The sequence below is a fragment of the Pipistrellus hanaki genome, assembly GCF_964339955.1.
Source record: "Pipistrellus hanaki genome assembly, chromosome: 16".
In the NCBI taxonomy this organism is placed as follows: Eukaryota; Metazoa; Chordata; class Mammalia; order Chiroptera; family Vespertilionidae; genus Pipistrellus; species Pipistrellus hanaki.
The window spans coordinates 5,518,017-5,537,748 of NC_140518.1; the positions used below are offsets into that span (position 1 = coordinate 5,518,017).

General features: G+C 38.8%; 1 protein-coding gene across 5 annotated transcripts in view; it reads right to left on the reverse strand.

Moving 5' to 3' along the window:
- Window positions 1-2,746: 2,746 nt before the first annotated feature.
- KCNJ16 (potassium inwardly rectifying channel subfamily J member 16) overlaps window positions 2,747-19,732 on the reverse strand; it is a 365,449-nt gene continuing 348,463 nt past the window's right edge. For 3 of the 5 annotated variants that reach the window (XR_014793011.1, XR_014793012.1, XR_014793013.1), the window contains 2 exons: window positions 4,215-4,360; window positions 2,747-3,039 (listed from right to left, as the gene is read on the reverse strand). The gene's annotated coding sequence lies outside the window, so the exon portion shown is untranslated. Of the gene's footprint in view, window positions 3,040-4,214; window positions 4,361-4,718; window positions 5,641-19,732 lie in introns of those variants that run through there. The other 2 variants (XR_014793014.1, XR_014793015.1) reach the window with 2 other exon arrangements.

Genomic DNA, 19,732 nt, shown 5'->3' on the forward strand with positions numbered 1-19,732 from the left:
TCTCTTCTACGGGAAGAAAGGAAATGATTTATTGGGTCAGTAACTTGAGGACAATGAATTAGGCCTATGGCTGCAGTTTCTACTCTTTCCTTTTATTCTTTCTCTTCTCTGGCCCCCAGGCAGTGAAGCCCCCCACACCTCAGATCTAACCTTGGGGGCCTTTGCCTCCCAGGCGCCATCTGAGTCTGACACGTACAGCATGGTTATAGGTTGTATCTTGAGATTCTCTGAGTAGGTCCACCTGGCTCTGACTCTAAGCTACACCCTCTTCCTTAAGATCCATCTGTAGTCCAGAGGATGATTTGAACTCCATCAGCCACTTCATAATATTTTCTCAAAATTTGGGTGGGGAAGACAGGTGCTAGGTATGAAGCCCATCAAAGTCCCAAACAACTCTCATGGTTTTCAATTTGCAGCTAAGAAGACTGAGATTTCTTGGGGGTGGGGGGGCAGGGAGGGGGGCAGACTAAGTTTGGTTCATATCATTAAGAAGAAAAAAAATCCAATATTTGAGGCAAAATCTGGCATCTCTGTAGCCTGAACTTTAGCCACCTTATTGATTTAAAAAAAAAAAATGTGTTTTCTTTTAGCTTAAATACCTATTTTAGCCGAGATTAAAATGTGTGTTCAGTAAGCGTGAGCAGTTTTGGCTAAAAAAAACCACATTGATTCGCAGTTGGACATCATAGAGAAAATATAAGACTTTTTCAATATGATCTGGACTTGGAAACCCTGACCATGAGAATGAATAGAGAAATGGTATTGCTCTGGATGTTTTTAAAGGGGCAGGTAATGATTCATTGTAGGTCCATTCCTGTGTGTTTCATCTAGGCTGAGCACTGTATCATGGTTCTGAGCTCTGCTCTTAGGCAAGCCCGGCCCCTGCCCTGGCCCCTAGTGGGATCAACCTGCTGAGACACAAAGAAAACCCCAAGCGCAGAGATAAAATAGATCTTGAAACAGTGTCCCATTGAGGAGCCCATTATCATTCATCTATTCATTTCGAAAGAGAGTGCTTTATATTCCCTCCCTAGAGAATCAAAGTACAATACCGTATTGTTCTCAGCTGTTGGTTTGCTGTTTTTTAAAGGAACCAGAAATATGTGTTAGGCTAGCCTAGCAAAAGATGGGAACATCTCAATTTATCATAATATCGTGCAGGCTCAGGAAGAAAAAACATAACATAGGCTCACAATGGAAACACACCTATGCATGCTGACTGTGCAAGTCAAGGAAACAATGTCTGAGGGGCTTGGGGTTTTGTTTTGTTGTTTTTCATGTCCCCATTGCCTTGGCAGACCCTCTTAGGGCCGTGGTAGGCAAACCGCGGCTCGCGAGCCACATGCAGCTGTTCGGCCCCTTGAGTGTGGCTCTTCCACAAAATACCATGGCCTGGGTGAGTCTATTTTGAAGAAGTGGTGTTAGAAGAAGTTTCTGTTTAAAAAAAATTGGCTCTTAAAAGAAATTTCAATCGTTTTCCTGTTGATATTTGGCTCTGTTAACTAATGAGTTTGCCGACCACTGTCTTAGGGTATCAGGTGAGCCTTGTGCCATGTGGTGATTTTCATGTTCACTTGTTCCGGTCCTATATTTATGCCCAGCATCCTTCCTTCTATTGGGTTCAGTGCTCAGAAACAATTAGTAACTATGGGCAGTGGAGCCCAGGTGGCATCGCTCAGCCTGTTTCTTAGGGCCCCACATGGCCCCAATAACAATGGGTTTCTTCCAGAGGTAGCCTGAGGCTTGTATCCCAGTGAAATGAGCTCTTGTTGCTGATCCAGTTTCAGGGAGGAATTGGGTTCCAGCGGAACTGACTTCTAAGGAAGGGTGTCCTGTGGAAGAGTGTGCGGAGGGAGCTTACAGGAGTGGAGTGGAGGGACCCCATGTTTCTCCTCTGGCAGGAGAACAGGATATGTCAAGTGTTCTTGGAAACACTGTCTTTCTAGAGATGTGGAACTACACTTTTAAAAAATGAGAAATTTACACGTGAGTTATGGTGGAAAACAGCATGGTTTTTATTTTATTCTTTTAGATCTTTATTGTTGAAGGTGTTACTTATGTCTCTCCCCGCCCCACCTCCACCCCTCCAACTCCTTTTAACCCACCTCTGCCCTCACTACCATGAAACAGCCCTAAGAAACAGGCTGAGCGATACCACCTGGGCTCCACTGTGTCCCTGGTTATGCACAGATGCATACAAGTTCTTTGATCTCTTTCCTCCCCCACCCCTCCTTCCCTCTGAGATTCACAGTCTGTTCCCTGCTTCCACGAGATAAGTTTGTGTTTATGTCCAAGTCAAGCACTTATTGGCTCAGTGACCCGTCTCAGCATTTGCTCATCTGAGAAATGGATTGTTGTTTGGTTTGTTGGAAAGTGTAAAAGGCATATGGAATTGTTAACAGGGTGCTAATAATGTATTGATCTAGACCTGAGGTCTGCAAACTGCGGCTTGTGAGCCAAATGCGGCTCTTTGGCTCCTTGAGTGTGGCTCTTCCACAAAATACTACGGCCTGGTAGAGTCTATTTTGAAGAAGTGGCTTTAGGAGAAGTTGTTTAAAAAATTTGACTCTCAAAAAGAAATGTCAATTCGTTGTACTGTTCATATTTGGCTCTGTTGACTGAGTTTGCCGACCACTGGACTCTTGACTTATATTTATTGCACATTTTTTCCTGAAGTCAGAAGAAGTGATGAAGAATTCTAAGACTTAGAAAGAACTCTGATTGAACAAGCATTTTATTTTTTTTTAATGTATTTTTATTGATTTCAGAGAGAAAGGGAGAGAGATGGAAACATCAATGCTGAGATAGAATCATTGATTGGCTGCCCCCTATTGGGGATCGAGGCCACAACCCAGGCATGTGCTCAATGCTCAGCCACTGAGCCAGGCACGAGCAAGCGTTTTAAAAGAAATGAAAAGCAACATCTTGTCCTTGTCCTTAAAGAAGTAACTTTCAAAGCAGCTGCCTGCAGAGCTCCTTCCACTCCTGCAGGCTGGCCGGGAAAGGCTCCTTGGACCCAGTGCGGCTTTATAAATGTTTCTGCAAGTAGATAGGAGAGCTTTTTCATTAGGATATTAAATAGTCACAAAGGGAAAAGTACAGCCTCCACTGAGCGTCTGTCACTTCCATGATATTAATTTGCTTTATACGTTATCTTTTCACAGATATTGCAAAAGTTAATTTTGCCAGACAAAATTCAGAATAATTGTACTTCAAGTAAATTAACTTGGGGTGTATTGAGTTTAATATCAAGTTCTTTTTGCACAAGTATAGAAAGGCAGTAGCCATTTGCAGATTTAAAATTCTATTTCCCTAGTATGATTTGTCCCTCCCACCCAACCCCCACCGTGAGGGGCTGCTTCTGGCTTCAGTTTAACTTATGCTAAAAGAGTAAGAAACAACGCACTTGTTTCTGAAAACAAAGCAGCACAGTTAAAAAGAAAAGTTTAAATGTTTAATTGTTATTTTCTATGACGCCTTTTATCTTATGTTTGTGCTACTCGTAGAATAAGAATGTCCTTCTTGCCGAAACCGGTTTGGCTCAATGGATAGAGCATCGGCTTGGGGACTGAAGGGACCTGGGTTCGATTCCGGTCAAGGGCATGTACCTTGGTTGCGGGCATATCCCCAGTAGGGGGTGTGCAAGAGGCAGCTGATCAATGACTCTCATTGATGTTTCTAACTCTCTATCTCTCTCCCTTCCTCTCTGTACAAAATCAATAAAATATATATATATAAAAAAAAGAAAAAAAAAAAAGAATGTCCTTCTTTAAAATTGCCCTAACCGGTTTGGCTCAGTGGATAGAGCTTTGCCCTGTGGACTGAAAGGTCCCAGGTTCGATTCTGATCAAGGGCTTGTACCTTGGTGTGGGCACATATCCAATAAGGAGTGTGCAGGAGGCAGCTGATGGATGTTTTTCTCTCATCAATGTTTCTGACTCTCTACCCCTCTCCCTTCCTCTCTGTAAAAAAAATCAGTAAAGTATATTTTTTAAAGCATAAAACCAAGCATAAGTTTTGATAATCTCTATATTAACATAAATTATAACACTCTAAATTGATAAAGACTTTCAAAACCATTTATTTATAAAAGCCAAGTGTGCTAATGATTTGCTTAGCTGTTAATAAATGTTTGGTGAGGAAGTGGTCTCATGGTCCCAATACAACTAGGAAAGACTTGACTTAAAAAGATAAATGTACTTTGCAGGACTTACAAGATTCTTTAATCTGCTAACATACATGGGGATTCTCGCAGTATCAGACACAGTGTGTGGTATTTCTCAAGCTTTGCTGATCCAGGAAGAACCTTTCCTTGAGCATCTGTAGAGCAGACCTCGCTGGGCCTTCGGTGGGGCAGGAGCTGGGTGGAGCAGGGCAAGAAGGGAAAACAGGGAGAACATCTGTAACATACTGAACAATAAAGGTAACACATTTTTAAAAACTCATAAAAATTCAAATCATCTAAAAAGTTTTCTCTTCTACATTACATTACATTTGAAAATGTCTCTGTGTTAAGTGTTGCTCTGACTTTATTTTTATCTGTGGTTGTTTTGTTTTGGGTTGATTTGGCTAGTTGGTGGGGGGAAGGGGAGGGGGGATACCAGAAGTGCTATATGGGTAGAGAAACTTTCACTAGGAGAGTTACTTTCAGCCATTGTTAACACAGAGTCTTTTCCCCGCAGGTATAATTGGAGACACAAGAACTGTGTACAACTCACGGTGGAGCAGCGTTGCAGACCTACAGCCCTATCTCCACGGCTTCCCTGTTGGTCCCTGCGGTGAGTTTGCCTTAAGGATCTCCTGCAGGACACAAGGTATGGCTGACAACAGTTTGAGACCCACGTATGCAGAGACAGTTCTAGAACATGGAAATGGGAGGGAAGGAACTAAAGAGAATTGCTTGGCTCAGAGAGTCTTCACTTCCTTAATGGAATAATAACATGTGCTTGATCCCCTTGGGGATGATGGGAATGAGCAAATGGATGACTATAAAATATCCCGCAGTTTGAGAGTATTTTGTTGTTTTCCAAGTCTTATTGGCAAAGGCAATACTTAAAGTTGAATCCGTTGAGATGCGTTATTTCTTCTCAAGATGTATATGGGAGAACGAGATGAAAGGAATATAGGAAATGTGCAAAATAAAGATTTTTAAGTAGCGAGGCCTCTATTTGCACAAGCACAGAAATGCTTACCCTGCTTTTGGGGACAGAAATGAAGCTAGGAGACCGGAAGCAGACAGTGTTACTGTATGTGGGGTGCAGAGTTTGGGTTGGGGTGGAAATGGAATGTATATGTAAATTAACAGAGCTATAAAAACATATTGATATCCAAGACAAACTTTTTGAGAGGGGAAGGTCATCAGGCATAGCCAACCACTGCAGTGAACATTTTCAAAAGAAAATGAGGATTCATTGAGAGCTTTCAAAATCATTTTCAGTTATGACTGCACTCACTTCTACACCATAACCCCAAAGGATTCATTTCTGGATGCACTGAAATTATACACATCAACATTTTCCATCTTCATTTCCAACTTGAGGAAAGAAAGCATTTGAAAAATAAAATAGTCTTATTAGAATCTAAACACGCCTACTTATTAGAATCTAAACACGCCTACATAATGGGAGAAAAATGATTGTTTAATGAAGAAGATGTTTGATAACTTTAAGGAAGAACTATTAAGCTTCAGAAATGAAATGCCTCAGGGAGCCAAGGTGGCTGCAAGTTCCCCCAAGGAATTCAGAAACGCTTTGAGGCCCCGCAGATGCATTCTCTTCAGTTCACTTCTGTCGGTGAGGATTTGCCAGGGAACTTCCTGCAAGTTGAAGCTAGTTCTCTTGCTAAAGAAAATGAAAACACCTGAGAAATATTTGTATACCTTTCTTCATCAGTTATTTTTCAATATTGCGTTCATTCTTAACCTACACTAGCTTGAAAATTTGAACTCACTCCTGAGAAACCGGAAGAGAGTAGGCTTCAAGGCTGGTTTGATATAAAGTGTACCAGGGCTGTTAGGGCCTCCAAAGGAGGAACACATGAGGTCAGACATGTAAGGGATTATAAATGGATTAGGTCAGTTGCCAGCAAACTGCGGCTCGAGAGCCACATGCAGCTCTTGGCCCCTTAGTGTGGCTCTTCCACAAAATACCACGGCCTGGGCGAGTCTATTTTGAAGAAGTTAAAAAAATTTGGCTCTCAAAAGAAATTTCAATCGTTGTACTGTTGATATTTGCCTCTGTTGACTAAGGAGTTTGCCAACCACTGTATTAGGTCATCAGCATGCCAGATGGCCTGAGCCCCCAAATGGTGCCAGCATGCAGAGATGGGGAAGCAGAAGTTTTAAAGGACTCTGGGTGGGTCTTTTTGGCAGGGAACTTTCTGGGTTGGTTCAGATCCTGGGCAAGTCTGGAGGGGAGAAATAGTGGTCTTAGCAGGTGGAATGTGTTCTAAGCAAAAGAGAACATCTCTTGTTAAGTGGTCTAAAGATCAGTCCCCTGGGGAGGGGATGCCCATTCCGTTATTTGATCAGACCCAACAGGCTGCAAAGCTATTTCTCGGGCCTTTCTCTGAAGATGAGCTTTTCTGCTAGCATCAATGGAACCATCTGCATGCTTTCTTGCTTAAATCAACAGGGAAAGAGGGAGCACTGTCCTTCCTGGGGTGTGACACTGCTCCCGAGGGTCTAGGCAGAAATGCATGCGTGTAGTTGTGTTATTTCTCAGTGTATTATTCCAGAGAGTGGGAAGATGCACCCTCCCATTATTTATGGGGCAGTCAAGAAGGCTCGGGCGTTTTACCAGTGGGAACAAGTCTATCACTACTCAAAAAAAAAAAAAAAAAATGAAAAAGCAAAAGAAAGTTTCCACAATATGCAGGGTGGATTAGGACATGTGTATTCAAGATTAAGAGGCCAAGTTGACAAAAGGTTTCAAAACTGCTGAAGGTGATCCAGTTTTGCTGAGTCACTGGAGAATCTGCTTTGATCAGGAGATCTCAGTAATGCCTGGCATGAAAGCTTTGCATAAGAAACAGAACACTAGGAGACAATCCTGTTTTCTCTTAAATTCCATATATGTATGTTACCAAGCAAAACAATACAGTGAACAGCTGAAATCCAGCCAATTTAAAAACCAGGAAGTTACCATCAGTACCACTGGGTTTCTCCCTACGTGATGCAATTTTCCCAGCTCTTTCCCAATATACTTAATCTGCGGCTTTTCTCCTACTAATTTGCACACACAGTCTTCAAACATGGTTTAGTATCATTGTTTCTGAATCTATTAAATGTAATATAGTGCCATACTATTTATGGTTTATGTTGCAAGTTCTATGGCTAATGATGTTCACTAAAGACATAAATTCTAGAATTTAAGAGCAGCACTATTCATAACAGCCGAAATTGGGCACTATGCCCTAATACTCTCTTGCTGACCAACATTAGAATGCAACACACACACAGTAGAATAAATTACAAACACTCTACAACTGCATCCAAAAGTGACTTTGAATCTCCTAACCAAAATGTTTAAGTAAAAGTATACTTACTATCCAGTTCCATTTATATAAAGTACCAAATATAAAGAAGAGGTTATTATTTGATAATAATGTTAATGTAGAATCCATAAAATTATGACAGTTCCTTATTGATTATGATACAAAGTTTTATGGGAACTATTTTGTAAAGCTGTTTTCAGGAATAATAGGAGGAAGCCATGGGTTTAAGAAGGTCTCTGGTCAGGCTAGCTTTTTCATTCATCAATTCCTAATTCACTTTTTTTTTTTATAAATGAGTCTCAAATAAAAAGAAATATGCTTCTCTCTCTTTGTGCAGTAGACAGCAATTGCCCATGCCTTTCCAAATATACTATATATACTCTCTACAATCCCTTACATTAATTATTTGAATACAATCCCTTACATTAATTATTTGAAATTAAACAAAAGCGCTATGTTTAATGTTCTTGTAAACAGCAGCTCTGAGGGAATGGATAGTGTCTGTGTGTGATACCTTATCTAATATGAGTAAGTCTTGTTTGTTGACTATTGGTGAAAAGACTTCCACCTTCTACTCATAGCTCAAATTACCTACAAAGCTTCACTAGACTCTATAAATCATTAATTCAAAAGTAAAATATTTTTATTCCCCTTGTGCAAAATGACTACTCTTTAATTACAAAATGATACACCAAATTTTTTCACCCACAGATAAAGAAATATACCAGCAAATTCTGCATTATGCTAAAATGCTCCGTTAATGTAGAGCCCATAAAAATGTGCATGTTATACAAGGAATTTCCTAAATAGCAATAATGAACTTAGATGTTCTGGATTGTTTTAGAACAAGAGCTAATTGACAGAAATCAGTAACAGGTGCAGTTATACCAGGTCTAAGCCAGGGTCAGTGGTAAATTGTTTCTGTGAAGGTCCGGGGAGGAAATGTGTTTGGTTTTTGTGGATTATACATTCTCAGTGGCCACTGCTCAGCTCTGGTTGCCTTTGTAGTAGGAAAGCATCCCTAATTAATATGTAAACAAATGGGCATGGCTGTGTTCCAATAACTTCACTTAAAAGCTATGAGGCAGGCAACGGGATTTGGCCCCTGGGCTGTATCCCTGTCTCCCATTTAGAATGTTTCATTTCTATAATTGTAACTGCCTTTACGCCTACCTTAGGTAAGTAATACTTGCTTATTCATAAATTATATCTCAGTGACTAGAAAGCCAAAAATGCTTATGGTAAAATGTTTGAGAAACCCAGAATGGTACAAATAAAGTGAAATTTAATTAGAAGGATGTTATTCATTACTAACAAGATTTACCACAGGAAGGCTCAGCTTCATTCATATGTCACAAACTCAGTGTGTAACGGAGTCGAATTCATGGGCTCCGTCCTCATTTTGACATTAGCTGAAATGACTCAGATTTATTTACCCAACAGAAAGTCAACTCTAGAATAAGTAACATTTGCAGGTGTGGCTAAATGGTTAGAGGTTGAGTTGTGGATTCAATTTCCAGTCAAGGGCATGTACCTGGGTTGCAAGTTCGATACCCCAGACCAGGTCAGGGTGAATTCGGGAGGAAACCAGTGTGTGTGTCTCTCTCACATCCATGTTTCTCACTCTAAAAATCAATGATAAAATATCTTCGGGGGAGGATTAACAAGAGAAAGAATAGATAATGCAAAAGAACAGGAATGATGACAAAATGTTACCTGACAACAAGCAACAACATGGTAACTTCCTTCCTTTGAGCTCTTTCCCCCTCAGCACAGCCTGGAAATGCCAAATACAAGTCTATTTCTTTTTCATTGAAATTAATAGACATTTGAAAAATGGAAAGAATTAAGTGGATTAGGCAAAATCTCCCAAAGAACTGAGTCATTTCCTTAAGCATGTAAGTGTGTGTGTGAGAATCACTCAACCGACTTCTCTCAGTAAAGCATGTTCATTAGAAAAAGCACAAGGTAGTGGACAGGTGGTTTTGACTTGTCTGCAATGCAAATCCTCTCACTGATCCCAAGAAGACTAAGTAGTCTTAAATCAATGCAGGAAAAACGATGGTACGTGATATTCGTGGGGCTCTTTACATATTTTAAATATACTTTTATTGATTTAAGAGAGGAATGGAGAGAGAGATAGAAACATCAATGATAACAATCATTGATCGGCTGCCTCCTGCACGCACCACACTGGGGATAGAGCCCACAATCCAGGCATATGCTCTGACCAGTAATTGAACCATGACCTCCTAATTCATAGGTCTACACTCAGCCACATAGGTCAGGTTTCATAGAACTCTTCATATTCTTGTTTTACCTAAGAACAAACAAACAAACAAAAAACAAACAAGCCAGGTGTGCCATTTCACCATCACATTCTACTGGTCACTAGCTCCAAAATGCCCTTTATCATTTTGATTCACTTTTAAATACAAAAGTTTTTTTCTCAGTCAAGACCACCACCAAGTTTAATTTTACTGTAATTCTCAATGCCTGCCTTAGGAAATAATAGGTTTAAAAGTAATGACTGTTACCTTCTAACTCAAGCTTTTCTGGAAATGCCAGCTTTAAGACTCCATCTTAATTAGATAACAATGAAGTTGTGCTCTCCCTTCTCCATTTGCTTAATTAAAAGCTAAGTAATGGCTTTTCTATGAGCCTAATTAGTTGGAAGCCTTCTGTTCTTGCAAAGTCCTTATCCCAATCTAGCTAACAAATACACATTTAATAGCTGTACATTTATTGTCTTTTGGAATGGCAGCCAGTCTTCTAGATCTCCAAACCACATTTATGGGCTCCATGGAGACCCAGTGAAACTCAACAGCCAAGTATAACTTGTCAGGTCGAGTATTTCTTGCTTTTCACACTATTGTACACCCAACAGCTATTGCTATAGGCCAGTGGTCAGCAAACTGCGGCTCTCTAGCCACATGCAGCTCTTTGGCCTCATGAATGTGGCTCTTCTACAAAATACCACGGCCTGGGTGAATCTATTTTGAAGAAGTAGCATTAAAAGAAGTTTAAGTTTAAAAAATTTGGCTCTCAAAAGCAATTTCAATCATTGTGCTGTTGATATTTGGCTCTGTTGACTAATGCGTTTGCCAATCATTGCCATAGATGGATCAGGTGAACTCTCCTCTATCAAAAACTCATGGAAATCCAGAAGAGGCATGAAAAAGCTTACAATTTGCTTGTTATAATAATGCCAGTTAACATTATTTTGGGCTTGGTACCATTCTGTACATTCTACATACAGTAACATACTTATATTTCACAATAACTATACGAGGAGCATATATCTTACAGGTGATAAATGGAGTCGTCATTATATAATTTGATCAAAGTGATACAACAAGAAGTATCAAAGTTTGGAATTTAAAACTATGACTACTCCAGATATCATCTGTTATAATGAGATCATGCAAATGTAATACGCCAAGCAATTTGGAAAGTAATAGAAGAATATATAAAAATTCAATATCTAAACTATTTTCATAAGTTTGAATAGTTTGGAAAAGAGAACACAATGTCTCCTTTTAGCAGTTTCTATTTTTGGAGTATTTGCCCATGTTTGGTAAAAGCAGAGGGTAGAATTTATTAAAAAGTGAACACCTATAAATAGAAAACGATTTATGTAAGCCTCCTGGTAATCACAAAGCAAAAAAAAAAAAAAAAAAAAAAAGCCACCTATATTAGATGTACAAAAGATAAAGAATGAAAGCATCCAATTATAGGAAACGATCAAATCACAAAGGAAGAAAGCAAAAGAAGCACAAAGCAACCAGAAAACAATGAACCAAATGGCAATAGTGAGTCCATTCCTGTCAACAATTACTTTACCTGTAAATGGACTCAATTATCTAAACAAACTGGCTGCTGCTGGTGAGATGCTAGTATTGGATGGACAGTAGAGGAGAATTTGGAGATTTGAGGACCATTTTCTGAAAAAAGCCAGGAGTCTCTTTACCTGGTGATTCCCCCCAGATTTCTATGTACACTGACTAGCAAGGATCCTCATGGATCCTTATCGGGAACTCAAGAGTGGCTCCGTGGGTTCACTATGACATATCTGCCCCCTTTTTGCGTCCCTGACTTTTTTAGAGGTACACTGTATGTCCTAAGAGAGCAAGAACAGTCAATGGATCACCTTTGAACTGAGTGGTTTGATCGGTTGGTTGATTGTTTCACTTTTCAACAATTAGACTCTCTGGGAATTCAAAGTTAAGGAGTGACTTTGTACCTGGAAATCCATATTCTCATTGGTGAGAAAAAATATATCAGCAAAAAAAGAGACCTGAGTTACTGAATATAAATGATGACCATATCCATGCTAAAATGAAAGCATGAACTACCCTGTTTCCCCGAAAATAAGACAGTGTCTTAATTTTTTTCTCCCAAAGTTGCGCTAGGTCTTATTTTCAGGGGATGTCTTATCTTTCCATGCACTAGGTCTTATTTTCGGAGGATGTCTTTATTTTCAGGGAAACACGGTAGTATAGGCTAATGGAAGTGATAAAGGAGTGAAGAGAGATGCTCCAAATAAGAACTCCTCTAAACTATCCTATGGAAGACCTGGTGTTTGCCTGATTGGTAGGCTGGGGAAGATTTTTCAAGAAGGCATAACATATGCAAAATAGAAGGTTCCCGATGTGTTTGAGGACCTTCAAACAGGCCCATGCACCTTTAATCTAGAGGGCAGAGCAGCTGGATGTGATGTTCTAGGGACAGTAGGAATGAAATGAGGAAGAAACTTGTTTTTTTATGCTTGAGTGTTTGGGCTTTACCTGGAGCAGATGAGCAACAATGGGAGGATTTCCGGCAGAGCCAGTATTCTCAGCTTTGACTATAGAATGTTCACTCTGCGATAGGATGGACCAGTGTTACCCCAGCTGTAGTCCCTTTCCCTTCACCATCCCATGAGTAAAAGGAGTCAAGTGTTCAGGTTCTCAGGGCCTTGCCCTGGATCTGCATGCACTAAGGACAATGCTGTGTGGGCTTGACTAAGCCAGCGTGTGGATTGAAACCATGTAGCTCTAGCGCATTTATTTGTTTGTTAAAAACACTTGCTTTTTAATTTCCATCCATTTTCCACTTTAATTCTACTTGACCATGACATGTGTGGTGTGTCATTTTTGGAACTCTGTAATTACAGGGGCAGTCGGTAATTTGATAAATCCATTGTCACCTATTTGAGGTCATCTGCTCTTCAGAGATAATGGTAGTCATTAACTTTTCTAAAAATCCCAAATTTTAGGACAGCAAATATGCATTCATTGTAATTCTATATTTCTATCATTTTCTTTTCTCAATTTCACAAGCTAGAAATAGGAAGAAACCATCAGGATCAATACTAAAAAATAAGATGCATGACTCTAGTTTTTAGCAAGTATAATATTTAGAGTTGCTTACCTAATTATTTTGAAATATTAGACCAATTAGTACAGCTCTCTTGCTAAAGTAGCATACAAGTTGGGGTCTTCCAGACAGTCTTAAACTCAAGTGTGCCTGTAACTACCATGGCAAATCTAATTTTTGTTGAGAAGATAAAGTATAAGCAAGGCGGTTTTATATATCTTTAATCTTGAAAGTAAAGAAAACTATAAGAACTAGCTAAGCCTTCAACCAACAAGCTTAGCCTTATAGAGGCAGCTGATAAATGCTCTGAGGGAATAAACTCACTAAGTAAGACTAGTGTGAGTTAGAGAAGGCTGTCCGTAAGCAGAAAGTCATAAAAAATAGAAATGTTTTCTTAGAATCAGAAATGTTTTAAATTATACTTTTGTTACTTTCAAAGCACAGGATAACTCAAACATTAGATCCTAATCCCCCAAAAATGTTCTTATGGGATTTGTTTCAATTAGTACAAATATTTTATTTACATCATCATATTATTGAAATGTTAAATATATTATTTCTCAGTGTTAATTTATACACGGAAGTTTAAGAAATTAGAATGAATGAAAAAGAATGTGTCATCTTAATTACTTTTTCACACCCACTAGCACACACAGACACATATGCCTGCACTACACATCTCTCTCATCTCTTCCATGTTATTATAATGCCATTCAAATAATCCATTTCTTAAATAAACCAGATGCCCGAATTTGAACTGTGACTTTAGCATCATTTCAGGTAGCATTTTACATCCTGGGAAAAGAACTCATTTGTTAAATAGATGGATTTCAATTTTCTACATAAAATGAGTTATGGTAAATAATTATTTTAAAAAATAGAAAACTTCCATAGTCAATAAGATTAGGTATAACTCCTCAATATGCTTTCAGGGCCCTCTGCAATTGGCATGCCCCCTCATTGCAGCCTCCTCCCCTATTATTTCAACTATTTTCTAAGGAACAAGCCCTGGAATTTCAAGCTCTCCCTTCTTGTGAAATGCCTACTGATGCATTTGGAATTCCCATTCATCCTTAGGATTCCATTCATTTAACCCTCTTCCTAGGTTTGCTTTTATAGGTATAATAGGACAGATATTGTATTATAATTGACAGGGTATGTATTCCTGGAAGTCAGGAAATATACATGGGTGGGGCAAAAGTAAGTTTACAGTTGCGAGTACACAAAACACAGATCATTGTAATTATTATTTATTAATTGTATTATATGCCATAAGAACTGTTGACCTACTTTTGCCTATCCCTGCATATATCTGCATTCTTACAACGAGAACACATTCTCACCCAACTACATTCTCACCCAACTACATAAGAAAGTGAGTTGCCATTAGGTTTTCCTTCCATATTGATCCAGCTGAATTGGAAATCATTCTTTTTGTAAGCCAGATAATCACAATACACTATTTCACCACAAACCTTTGAAAATAAATGGTCAAATGGGCTTGTGAAATCTGAGACAAATGAATCACTTTCTTCATGCTAAATCAAATCAAGCTATGAATTATTTTCTTCATGCTAAACCAAAGAAAGCTTAGATATCTTTTATGAAGCTAGATTATTTTGCTACCACCAATTTTGTTATATATACACTGAGTGGCCAGATTATTATGATCTCCGAGGCCTGGTACATAAATTCGTGCATGGGTGGGGTCCGGCCAGCCTGGCCAGGGGGAGGTGACATACGCGGTTGGCTGCCTGCCTGCCGGTCAAACTCCTGGTCCAGGGGACAATTTGTATATTAGCCTTTTATTATATAGGATATACACTGAGTGGCCAGATTATTATGTGTTCAGCAATCATAATAATCTGGCCCCTCTGTGTGTGCGTGTATTATTGTTGCTAGTATTATAGAAGCTAGATTTTGAAGATCTAAACTATCAATAGAATCATTTCTTTCTTCCTTATGGAGTAAAGAGATTTGCCTAACCAGAAATGGTATCACATCAAACTTAAAATAGATGCCAGACACAGAGGTCTGAATATCTCTCTTCCTATTCACAGCCACATATTTCTGCCTGCCAGTTCCTCTTGTAACTTGTCTACTGAAAATAGAATGTGTCCCGTAAGAGGGAAAAGGAGACACGGTGAGCATCATCTGCTAACAATAATGCTCTGAATTAGTCTCTGTTCAAATTGCTGTGTAATACTTGTTTCAGATACATCTAAACAATGCATTATTTCTGTACGTGTTAGGTTACATGAAGCATTTGGAATGGAAAAATCAGTAGGAAGATGACATTGTTCTTTGCATTGGCCTTTTGGGACAGACACAGGTCTGTGTAGATGGAAAAGATGTGGGGTGTACAGAGCACACGGAACACCGTGAGTTCTACAGGAAGCTTCAAAGGCAGCTGGACCTTGCATTCTTTTTTTTAAAATATATTTTTATTGATGTTTTACAGAGAGGGATAGAGAGTTAGAAACATCAATGAGAGAGAATCATCAATCAGCTGCCTCTTGCACACCCCTCACTGGGGATGTGCCCGCAACATGCCCTTGACCAGAATCGAACCTGGGACCTTTCGGTCAGCAGGCCGATGCTCTATCCACTGAGCCAAACCAGTTTTGGCAAGGACCTTGCATTCTTAAAGGCTGAGGAGAATTGTCATGCATAAAAGCAATCAGAAATTCAAATGCATGAATTATTTCACCAACAGGAAAACATTAATTGGAAAAATAAAATAAATGTCTCTCTGCAAGCAATTGGGTGGGCCAGTAAGAATGACGTAACATCCACTTTTCAAAGTATGAAAGAAAATTTCAATTGGTATTCTTTCCTTAGGTATTTATGAGAGCAGGTGAATTGTCAGTAACAGGCCAGCGATGTGTACATGTCTATCCAAATTGGCATTAAATCTTTGGATACATTTGTTATCAGGTCCACGACTAAAATTAAAGATGATAAACACACAAACTCAAAAAATGTCTTTTTCCCAATCATGCCACTTAAAGGAATCTAAATATTCTACCTTAGGAAATCAATTAGAAAAAAATATCAAAATGTCTGTTTCCTACTCTTCTTGTAAATTAAACCTGAAATATTAACTGTGTTAATAATTTATCACTGAAGGGCAAACTTGCTGTCAATCTGAGCCGTGAAATAGAAATGGTAGGGCTCAAAAATTATTAAAACTAAAATAATGTCAGAGAAGATGAGTAACTCAGTAAACAAATGCCCATTTGAAATAGAAAAAGTAATATTTGCTTAATGAAATGAATAGTTCCTATCTTTCGTATAAAATTATCTTGATAATGCCACTTAGTAAAATGCTATTAATTTGATGGTGGTTTAATCAAGTGTCTATTTTTCCACAAACTAGATAAACTCCTCATCTTTAAAATATAAGCTACATTAAATTATGTTAATTGAAAGACAACTTTCCAGAAGTTTGATATTTATTTAATCAAACAAGCATTCATCTCATTGGGTGCGCATGGCAGGACAATAAAATTGTATCACTAAAAAGGAAACTCTGCTATATTATGATATTTCCAACCTTTTCATGGACCGAGCAAGTCTGCAGTATATTTTCCCCTGCTCCTGTTTGAGCTACATGAGAGAGTCTATTTGAACACAGAAGGGGCGTGGAAGAAATTAATCCACCCAACCAGGGTTAACCTATCAACAGGGCTTAAGTACAGCTGTGAGCATCCTGATGTCTTTGATTTATGTTGTTTACTGCAGTGTCTGAGTTGTTGCTCTGGAGAATATTCCCTCCCCAAAGTATGACTAATAATATGGATCAATCTCTCTCTTTTGTACCATTCAATCCTGTACACTAAGCAGACAAAGTGTTTCCTTGGAAAACATAGACTGCAAAGATGGGCTTAGTGGTGATGAATGAGCTAGGAATCGCAGGTGATTTTTCTGTTCCTTTCCCTTCCATCGCAAGCCTTTTAAACATGTTTTCTACTTTAATAGACTAGATCCATGGTCAGCAAACTGCAACTCGAGAGCCACATGTGGCTCTTAGGCCCCTTGAGTGTGGCTCTTCCACAAACTACCATGGCTTGGGCAAGTCTATTTTGAAGAAGTGGATTTAGAAGAAGAAATGGATTTAGAAGAAGTTTAAGTTTAAAATATTTGGCTCTCAAAAGAAATGTCAGTGGTTGTCCTGTTGATATTTGGCTCTGTTGACTAGTGAGTTTGCCGACCACTGGACTAGATATCTTAACCACAGTGAGGCACACACAGCTTTGAAATCCGCCTTCCTCTGATTGGTTAACATGGGAGTATTTCCTAGCGGGGAGTTGAAGTGGAGGAAGGTAGCTGTGGTCATCTTTTGACAAGGCTCACGTTAACACATACAAGCACACGCATGCACAGTGCTGTGAGAATTATTCCAACACAAAAAGTAACGTTATATTTCTGGCTTGGGCTGGGACTCAGAATGATTCTCAGTACTATATTTACTAGTCTAACACTCAGAATATGTCTCTAAATGATTGTAGGTCAATTACCTGAAGACATCTCAAAAGCATATTGATTAAATTAGACATGCTTACACCATTATGTTACTAATGAGAATAATAAGTCTCAGGAAACTAAGGTGACTTGCTCTTATTCAGAATAATAGGGTCTTAAATTGAGGTCTCCTGAATGTTCCCACTCATCCAAATGGATCTCTTATTCAAACAATACTAGCTAGGGTGAAAGTAGGTTTATAATTGTTGTATGGAAAACAATATAGTAATTCATAAATAACAACACAAGAATAAGTGCTGTGTCTTGCATACTTACAACTGTAAATCTATTTTAGCTCTACCTTTTATTTATAATTTTTTTTATTAGTCTCTAGAGCCATTTTAGCAAAGAATCCTAGTTTATAGGTATTATTATTCTATAGGCTTTTCTGTTTTGCTCTTTTGCCAAAATGATACAACTTAACTCCATACTCTACTTACTCATCAACCTTGGCTATGACCTCCATATAGAACTAAATTATTCCCCACAATTAAATTGATTGCATATCTATTGACAAACATATGCATAGTAGATGTACTTACATATGTAGTAAGAACTAAATAATATTCTTGACTAAACTATTATGAAGTCTCTACTTGCTAAAACTTTGAAATTTAATCTATATGTTTGTCAGGCTATCAGAGCTGTCATTATTTACAGATGAATTCTGAGATTCGGAAAACAGTCTGTGCTATCGGATACTAATCCAACTGACTGAACAATTATAAGTGTTAATGGCTGGGTTAAAATAATTTTTCTCCTATTGTTATTTCATGCCTAAAATATGCAATGCTTGGGTTTATGTTTCTATAAATGGCACACATACTCACACGAGTCTTTATAGCAGACCCTAAAATGACCTTGTGGATTTCAAAGAATGTTTTCCAATGGAAAGAAAAGTGTAAATCTTTTATGTAGTCCAATGTTCAACAGCTTATTGATCAATGTCAACAGGTGGAGCCAAGACAAATGGTCTTAATCTGAATCCTTGTAACTATATTCATCACAAGGAGCAATTTTTCCAATGAATCAAAAAAGTCAATATGCTTTTTTTTTTTTTTTTACTCAATCATTCCTAGTCCCAGCCCAAGCCAGAAAGTCTAAGGCGATCTTCTATGGTCTGTTTTGAAAAGTCTACATTATATATTTTGCCTGGAACTACTTATAGAGAGCTATCGTTGCAATTTTTAGAAAATCACTGTGGTCAGTTGGGCCAGTGTCAAGGTAACACTTTCCAAAATAAAACGACCACGGAGATTTGCACATCCCAGAGATATTTGAAGTTGATGGGGTCTGTGGTTACTTAAAGATCAGCTGCTCTTATTGGATTAAGTGGCTTTGGGTTCTGATCTGGATATACTAATTGTGAACGTTCTGAAGGCACTCCTCCCATTCACATGACCTAACGTGTCATTATTTCTGACCTCTCCTCATCCCAGTCCTTCTTCCCTGCGAAGTAGGCTCTTTGGACTTTTAAAATGACCACCTCCTATTGCATATTAGTCACTGGCTTGTGACTGACAGGCACAGGATACAGTGGCATCATTCTTGTCTCTTGTCAAATGGGTGATGCATATACTTACTATAGCATATGTCAAGCCCTCGCTAAGCAGTAAGCGGTCACTAAATTATTATCATCAGGGCACATGCCCCAGTTGCTGGCTCAATCCCAAGTAAGAGGCATGTTGGATACAGCCAATCCATGATTCTCTCTCATCATGGATATTTCTATCCCTCTCTCCCTCTTCCTTCCTCTCTGAAATCGATACTTAAAATTAAAAAAGAGAGAAGTTCTCTCCCTAACACAGAAAGAACAGCTTGCAGGCAAAGCAAATGTAAATGATCCTCACACACAGGAAAATAACAAAACACAGAGATCGATAAGAAGTTTTGTGCACTTTATCAGAGATCACCTTCATCTGATGGAAGCAGAAACTGAAAAACAGTGGCTTCCATGGAGTAGATAGAAGCTTGTTTTTATCTTGTGTAAAAGACGTCAAGCAGAAGGCTGCCCAGGGCCAGAGCAGCCAGCACACGTGCTGTTAAAAAGTCAATCTCCTAGTTCCCGCTGCACCATTGCTTGCCCTTTCCAATTGGCTTTTATATCCTCAAAAAGAGAGGAGGAAACACAGAAAGAACTGTCATCTGGATTTAGCCCCCTCCAGAGCTTCCTGGGAGTCCCCATTGAAGGGACTTCTGTTTACACAACACTGGCTAAAGCTTAATCACACAATCACCTCCATCTGCAAGTGAGGTTGGGAAATATACAATAGTTTGTCGTGTGAACACCAGTTTGTAGTAACTAATTTAGGAAACGCCTTACTTCTTGCATGGATGTCCAGTAGGCCTAAGTTTT